This window comes from Cebus imitator, unplaced genomic scaffold (genome assembly GCF_001604975.1).
Source record: "Cebus imitator isolate Cc_AM_T3 unplaced genomic scaffold, Cebus_imitator-1.0 Scaffold213, whole genome shotgun sequence".
Taxonomy (NCBI): Eukaryota; Metazoa; Chordata; class Mammalia; order Primates; family Cebidae; genus Cebus; species Cebus imitator.
Window position 1 is genome coordinate 644360 of NW_016107528.1, and position 9275 is coordinate 653634.

The window sequence follows — 9275 nt, forward strand, 5'->3', positions numbered from 1 at the left end:
CCAGGTGAGTTCGGGGAGCCCGGAGGACCTGGGGAAGATTCCCAGGTGAGTTAGGGAATATCCAGGGTTAAGCCAAGAATGTTAGAGAAAAATCTCCCAGGATGAGCTGGGGGAGCTCAGGATTAGCCCAAGAACATTTGAAAAAATCTCCCAGGATGGCAGCTGGGGGAGCTGGGTCATATTGGGGCAACATGGGACAAAAATCAAGCAAACACCAGGCTTATTTGGTGTGGTCTGTTTGGGTTCTGGTGTGTTTTGCTCTGGAGCTGTTTCAGACCAACTAGGAGGAAGATGATTCAGGAGAAGTTTCAGGAGGAGTATGATAAAGTATGTAAAGAAATTATAGAGCAAAAAGATGAAAAGTCAAATGAGGAAAAGGTGTGCCTGTCAGCACCCGCCCCCCACCCCGCCTCAGTATCTTGTCCAGGGATGGCCAGGTCTTCCCGATATTTCTACCTCTGCTTCTGTTCTGTTGGTGTTTGTATTCCTAGAGCTACGGTAACCACTTCAGGAGTTTGCATTCCCAGAATTAAGGTAACTGGTTTTACCCAAGCCAGAATTCAACAAGTGAGAAAAGAGGGAGATTTGGAGGCATGGCAATTTCCAGTTGTTGTACACCCTCAAGATCAAGGACAAGTACGGGTTGCTTTTGAACCCCTTCCCTTCAATCTCCTGAAGTTCAGACAGGCCATCAGCCAGTATGGGCCTAATAATCCTCTGCCTGTGCTAGGATTATTAAAGAACGTAGTATTTCTTACCAGCTGATTCCAATAGATCTGATTTCAGGAAATGGTTTGAGGGTCCCTTCTCAGGCCCCTATCCAAACCAGGGCCTATCCAGTATGAACTATTCCCTCATCCCTATACAACATTTGCTTCCTGCCACAGCTGGGAGCGCAGCAGTAGATCTGTGCAGCTCTCAGAGGGTAAGCATTTTACTGGGAGAGCCACTTCAAAAAATATCTACAGGAGTTTGTGGCCCTTTATCCCCCAGGAACCATAGTTTTACTTCTAGAAAGATCTAGCCTTAATGCTCAAGGAGTTGGAATTCATACCGGAGTTATTGATGCTGACTTTATAGGGGAATTAAAATTGTAATGTATTCTTCTGTTACCTCGAGTGCTGAGCCTGGGGAATGCATAGCACAGCTTTTAGTTATGCCACATGAAAAAACAGAACAAGAGGATTTGGAGGTACAAACAAGACAGAGCAGAAATAAAGGATAAAATTCTTGCCAGGACTTGGGATACTCTTTGATGGCAGCCATTAATAAGCCTCCAGAGCCTATTACCTTAAAATGGATAAGAAACAAACCTATATGGATAGAGCAATGGCCACTAACAAAAGAAAAACTGGAGACCTTAGAAAATTTAGTTACCGAGCAACACCTGAATAAACAAATCAAGGAAGAAACTGTAAGGCAATTAACGTGGTGAGACCCACTCACAAAGAATTGGAAAAAGGCAATATAATAACCTGGGAGTGAGTATGTGCTTGTATTTCTGCAGGTCCAAATCAACAACCGGCATGGGTACTATCCAGATATTTAAAGCTGTATTATGACCCAGATACCAAAAAAGAGACTTCCAGAGGACCCCCCAGTCGCAGAGATAGCGAGACTAACATCAAGGTAGAGTCCTGTTCCCAGAAAGGGAAGACAACAAACATCACCACCGACTTGGGGTCAAATTAAAGAAGCTTTCACAAATAGCAGAGGAAAACCTGAAAAAAGGAGGACAGCTTATTATGGTAATCATGATGATGGTTATCACAACTAAAGTGAGTATTTCTGGACTTAGGATAGAAGTAAAAAAAGTTTTACACATTGGGCATATATTCTTTAATGATCTCTGGTCTTAGTATTTTCTGTAGTAATTTAGGAAATAACAATGTTTTGGCCATCAAAACCTAAATGCAAATAAAGTAAAGAATGGTCCCCTAAGTCAAGAACGTTAATCTGGAGAGATTGTGTTGTGATAGAGGCTGAGGTGCTGCGCAACAATTCCTACGGAATTGTTGATTATTGGTCCCTCTGGATACTTAGCATTGATTGCATCGGTCAGTCCTCTTATAACATGGAATTCAGGTGGCAGATAAAGAATTACAATTACTTAGAATTTATACATACTGAGATCAACAACTCTATTATCTGGAGAAATGGGGAGCTAGTAGGACCATGAGCAAAAACAGTATGGCCAATGATAAGAGTCGAATAAAAAGAATTATGAAAAATACCTATACCCCTAAAACCAGTAAAAGTCTGGGAAGGAAAATATAATAGCAAATCAGGCCCTAATTCTTACTTATTAGAAGTTTACAAGAAATAAAAACTTTTTAGATTCAGAGCTGTATTAAACCCTCATATCTTTTGGTGGTGGGAGAGTTAAAGATTAACTTTAACTCTAAAAAATGAGACAAAACATAATTGGGAGAGAATAAAACAGCACCTGGAAAGGCCTTTGGACAACAAGCAAGGAGGATGGACCCAGAGGGCTCTCAACACCCCTTTCCAGCAGGAAGTAGTTACAGAAGAATGACTTCCGCCCTATTTCCCAAAAGATTTCTGGGTCCCAGCTCCTTAAGAAGTGCAAGCATAAGCTGTTAGTCAGGTTCCTTGGTGTTAAGGAGACTGCTGATGGATTGGCAGCCCTAAAATTTGGATGAAAATAATTGGAGGATCTATGATTGCTGTTATGATTATGTTATTAATCTGTTTTGTTTCTCTTTGTGTAGTTAGCAAGTACGGATCCAGAAGCCTCCAAGAAATAGCTCACCATGATGGAGCTGTACTTGCTTACCTAGCTTTGTGAAACAAAAGGGGGAAGATGTTGAGTAACATTAAGTTTACCCTGACCCCATGGCTCCTTTGTGGAAGATATTTTTAGTTTGTAATTAGCGGTAGGTGGGTAACAGCTGCCTACCTGGTATATTCCTGAGTTATGTGTATATGTAGAACACCTGTGTATTAATAAGAATCACCTGTCAAAGGGCAACTAAATGCGTGGATGAATCTCTGCTTGGGGCATTCAGTCCTGTAGAGCTGTCAGCCCTGTAGGCTCTCAGGCTATACTGATCCCCAGGATAAACCCATTATGTTGGCTATCTGGGTATTTGCCTCTCAAATTCACACCTTCAGGAGATTCTTCACACCTTCAGCCCACCTGAAGGGTGAAGAATCTCCCGACCAAGCTGGTTCTGGTATGATGAGTTCATCCTCTTTCTATTTGAACTGTGGTCCCTGTAGTTAAGAGTACCAGGTAGGGTTTTTCCCAAGGTGGTTTGAGTTTTGCTTCCTCCTACCCTTTCAGGACATGATCTCCAGGCTGATGTTGACGTTCTGGGAACTCCAGGGACAGCACCTGTGCTAGGAGACCTTTGATTTTAAGGGAAGAGAAAGTGGAAGATAGACTAAATATATAATTTTTGAGGAACTGATCTTTTGTTTTAAATGTAGGAACTTCAGTAGTGGAATGTAAATAAAGCAACCCATATAGCGTCTCATAAAGGGATAAGGCGACATCTTTCCAAGGGGCTGTTCTGATTCTTAACAAGGTGATGGGAAGACGTTTAGTTTAGGGTAATCAGGTCTCCAAAACTAATTTGGTGAGGTCATTTCTTAGTGTTCTTAGAGTTTGGTTCCGTTTTTTTCTACTCTTCCTGAGGAAGGGGGATGCCAAGGGATATGATATTCCTATTTTGTATCTAGCACCTGGGCTAACTTTTTAATGACATGTGCAGTGAAATGGTTTCCATTGTCTGATTTAATGTTTTCTGTTAGTCCAAACTTGGGTATGTTTTTCTCAAATAATGCCTTAACTACATTACTGGTGGTTGTTCTTGAGAAGGGGATACCCTCTACCCATTGAGTAAAGTGATTTATTATTACAAACAAGTACTTCGGGTAACTGATTGGGGGACATTTTAGTGTAGTCAATTTGAACACTTTGGTATGGTCTTAGCCTTGGATCCCTTCTTCGAGGGGTAATTTTTTTTAGAGTTTGCTCATTAGTTTTTTGTGGTTTTTTGTTTGTTTGTTTTTTTTATATATTAAGTAATTATCTGTAACCTTTCTGGCTAGGGCATAAATATCTATATACCCATAAACTCTGAGAACTGCATCACACATAGCTTGGGGTCCCCAGTGAATTCCTTGATGCAGCTGAGACAAGACCTCCTCCTGAGGGGCTTGGATAACATTTCTCTTTGGTCTGGTAATAACCATTTTCCTTCTGAGTTTTCTTTGGCTCCTACTTTTTTCCTTTTCAGCAGAAGAGAAAATGGGGATTGCAGTAGAGGGAAGAAGACAAGGAGTTAAGTGAAAGATGGGTGTCTTGTAGGCAATGACAGCTTGTTTGGCTATTTGATCTGCAAGGTTATTTCCTCGGCTTTTAAAAGAAAGATATTGTAATAAAAGATTTACCAGTTTTTTTAATCTTATGAATAAATTCACTAAATTGATATAGTCAATTTTTCGAGATATTTCATTGTTTTTTTCAAAAAATGGTATTGCAAACCAAGACAAATAAGCCCACATCCTCTTGAACTTTTTATAACTTACTACACACCCTCAAGCTGAGCTTCTGTTATCTCCTTTCACACTTGTAAAATGTCTGGCACAACCAGACATTTTACTTGAAATTTTTTTCCCTCTTTTTCTCAACTTTTTACTAATAATTGGCTGAAAACATTATGGCTTGGTTTTACTTGGTAAAGTTAAAATATGTGTATGTACACACACACACACACACTCACAAATTAGGAAGAAATACTTTACAGACCTAATTTGAAAAGCCATCATAGAAAGAAAAAAACTACAATAAAAAATTAATCAGCAGGTTAAATTAATATAAAATGAGGAATTTACAGTGAAAAACTAAAGCATTCCAGTTGCTAAAATTAAAAACCTACTCAGGCTTATAGTTTGTTTTCTAAGGAAGTTATATTTTAGTGTAAATTTTGAAATATTCCAAACATATATTCTATGTAGATTTTGAGTGCTAAAGTTAAAATTATAAATTTTGCATGCAAGGTTTATTAAAAACACTGGTAGAATTATAGTATTTGCAAAATTTTAAGTTTTGGTGAATATTGTAAATATTGTAATTGATATTAGAAAGCCATGATGAATTTAAAATTAAGAGAAAACCCATCTTATATTTTGTTTGATTAAAAATATTAGGCTTGCATATTTTAAATTAAAATATTTTTTAAAAAAAGAACTGCAATTTAATAGTAATTTGTATAGTTTTAGCTGCTAGTAAAAAAGAACAACTGAAAATAATGAAAATATTACAACTGGTGTAAAGTAACTCTATGATGCTTCTATTACAAGAAAACAAAACTGTACACTTTTATGAACAAATAGTCTTTTTACCAGTTAACACACAGCTTTTTTTTTTTTTTTTACACCAAAGTGTTTTTTGTTTGCTACCAGACTGGGCTTTGTTCCTTGCTCTCTGCTTGTCGGGCTGTGTCTGGTATGTTTTTATACCCTTGCTGTCTTTTGCCATCTGTATGCCAGAGCCACATTTGTAAGCCTTATTAACTTACCTGAGTAATACTTGGCTGGATGCCCTCCTCTGGGCTGGGAGTTTTCTAGCAGAGGGGCGGTTTCCTTTATACTTTTTGTACAGCTCTGGCAGGCTCTGCAGCTTGGGCTTGAGAGGGAGGGAGGTTAGGGTCAGGGGTGACTGCCTTGGCTTTAGAGGGAGGGAGTTAGGGTCAGGGGTGACTACCTTGGCTTGAGAGGGAGGGAGGTTAGGGTCAGGGGTGTTAGGCAGGGGAAGGTGGTTTAGGGGGTTCCATATGTTGGTAGACTGTTTGGGGGTAGGGACCTTTTTTTTAAATGAGGAAACATCAATTTTAATTTAAAGAAAAAGCAGAAAAGTATCTGTGAGAATAATGGAACAAAACAAGTCCTGAAAAAGAATTTTGCATCTTGGTGGTTGTATTTATTGGAAGAGCTTGAGAAAAATGAAAATACCATTTAGCTTAAGAAGTTGTGAGTTATCTGCAAATGAGCTCATTTCAGGAGTGGAATAACCCCCGGAATTATTTCTTAATATCAAAATATATGCAGGTTTCTCTTTTGAATATCTCATACATTTAGAGAGGCCACTGTACAGTCTCCTGTTTTCATACAGGAAAAATAATTCTTTGTTTCTGTCAGTTCTCAGGGGAGGGGCAACCAGGACAACACCATCTTCCCAGACAAAGAGCACTGGAATATTCCTTTTCATTGATTTATATATCTCTTCATATATTTCTTCATCAATTTCTATAGTAGTCAGTTTCTTCCACATCTCTCGAGATCATATTTAAATGTTGATCATAAGCATGTAATCTGCCTCAAAGCTCTTGGTCATTTCTCATTTTCACATAAATTTGCTCATTTAGACTGAGCCTGATAAGATCCAGGGAGTCCTCTACAGTGTTGGTAATTTGTTACTGGTCTATGTTGTCTGCCATGTTTCAACACTTGGGACCTTATTTTTCTTAAAGGAGTTGGCTTTTGGCTTATTTACTACAGTCTTTAGGTGGTTCATTATCTTTCCAATATTTTAACATGAGACCTGAGGGAATATTATTGCTATTAGCTTTATCCTTCCCATTTTTTGCTTTACGTGGAGTATTTTCCATTTTGAGTGTTGGTCAGGCATAATCCCTCATAGTAGGGATTTCTTGTTCTCCCTTCTCTAGGGGCTTGCTGAGGCTAATCCCTTGTATTAGGGATTTTTTTGCCTTCCCCTTTCCTAGAGGCTCAACCCCTCTTACTGGAGATTTCTTTCTTTTTATTTTAGAGGTTTGGTATGAGGCTCACTCCCTCATATTAGAGATTTCTTTCCTTTAATTGCACGTCTCACTCACACACTGTTAACCTTCAACATATCTCGACCACTAAGGAAATATCTGTTGTCCCTGCAATGTTTTTTACCTTGGTCTGTGCACAGAGTTACCTGGTTGCTGTGATATGTAAGGATCCTTTCTGCCTGCATTACTGAGAGTCTGGGTTTATTTACCAAATGACGTGGGTTTCACCCTAATCCTGAGGGCACCACAATGAGGCAGCAGGATGCATTCCCCATGAGAGATGATTGATTGGAAACCCCTCCCTGGAGGATAATTGGATTCCAGATGAGCCCCCAAATTTGTTGGAAACAACAACTTGGGACCACAAAGAAAATGAGCACTTAAACGATTTCTCAGCAAGACAAATTTACTTCTGCAAAAGAGTGCTGCTTATAAACTTGGCCTCCAGGAGAGCACACCAAACAAAAAAGGGCAGAGGTTTTTATTTTTAATGCAGTTTGTCCCTGCTACTGTGTCCTGCCTCTATTGGCTGGAGTTGGACCACACAATTTAAGCAGAACCCAATTGGCTAACTTGAAGAGCACAGGGGTGTGCCTAATGAGAAGAGAAGGGAAGTTTTGGTGGGAAGAGCCTTTGAGGTGGGAGGGGTAATTTACAGAGTAGCAGATGTGGCTTTGTAGATTAGGACTGGTGGGAAAGCTGTTTACTGAAACCAGGGCAGGGAGGCACAAAGGATAAGGAAGTCTGGCCTTGAAAGCTGGAAATAAAGAACAATGGAACCAACTAAACCCTTTAAAAAGAAACTTCTTGTGTTTAACACTATGAACAATTGTATGTTAACAAATTCAATAAGCTGGAAGAAGTGGACAGATTCTTAGAAAAGAGGCTGATATGTGATGAAAAAAGTGAGAGTTGATTGGGAAGAGTCTGGATAAACCACCAAAAGTGTGTGGTTAATTGAAAATAGATTGACACTGTAAGTTGGAGAGAAGTAGGATTGATCTAAATTCTTCTAAATTCTCTAATACAGAATCTATAGCTCCTGCACACTACAATCCTCAATTCTCATTCAATTCTTATACAAAAATTTAAACCTCATCCCAGGTGTTTGAGTGCAGTTTTTTCTTGTAAGAGCTGCATAAGCTCCAAGCACACTAAACCTTCTATTGTATTTGACCTTTGCACAAAATACAATAAATACCACCTGTGGCACTAAAAAGTAAGCAAAAGCAGGAGGGGAGATAAGATTTGAAAGAAGGGAACATCCCTGGGTGAGTTTCACTTGTTTTTGCAGATTCTTGTGTGAGAGTAGGCTCCAGTCTGCACCATGAGAAGTGGCTGGAATTCTGGTAGATCACAGCTTTTCTGGTCTAAAAAACTAGAGGACAGAAGTTGAGACAATCAGCTGCTGGAAAGCAAAGAGGAATACCATAAGTAAAAGAGAGGTAGAACCCCAGATTTTATGTATAAACTCTACCCAATCTTTCACTGACCACTAAATCATGCATATAGAATAAATTCTAAGTAGTCGAATTAAAAATGAAAGACCCAAACTGCTTTTTGAGTTGCTTCCCATAAGTCAGATTTTGCAGTTTGAGTCCAAATAAGTGACTCCTAAAACAAAGAAAATTAATGATTTTTGAGGGAACATAAAATAATCCAGTTTCTACCAAATATCACAGTTAAAAATTACATTAAAGGATCAGTCATATTCTAAGCTCTTAATAAATTAGAAAATGCTGGGATTGTGTTTTATGCATGGCTACAGACAGTTGATCATATAGTACACATGAATCATATGCATCATGTAGCAGTTAATCATTTCAATATGAATATTCATTTGAATCCTACTTTCATTTTTTTGTGTGCCATTTTTAGTAGCAATAAAAATTTAAAGATTTTTTAAAATCACGTCTAGGATACAATGCAAAGTGACTCAACATATGAGAAAAAAAACAGGAAAACACACCCAATTTTCAAGAAAAAAGACAACTAACGGAGAGACCAGTTCTAAGATCCCCAGATGCTTGAGTTAGTAGACAGAGGTTTTAAAGCAGCTATTAAACTGTTGTATCCGAGCGAGTCGTTAGGAAAGCACCACCCTCTGAGATCTGATTGTGAGTCCTTTATTGCCGGCAACCGAGAGTCAGCTCATGCTCAAAATCTCTTGGCCCCGAGGAAGGGATGTGATTTCCTTTTATATGTTGCTCAGGATAAGGGGGCAAAGCGGAATTTTACAGAAGCAGAATGAGCAAATTAGGGGAGGAGGCTGGTAACTAGGAAGCAGGAGTCTCTCATGATTGTTGATTAACTAAGGAGGGTATACAAGCGGTTTCCATGATTGCTGGTTACCAAGGGGGGCATTTTGGTACTTTCCATATGATCAATCAAGGGGATAGTCACAATAGCAAGCAGGCTTGTCAAACAGGGTGTGGTTACAACAGTTATATGTTTCTATGGTTCTAA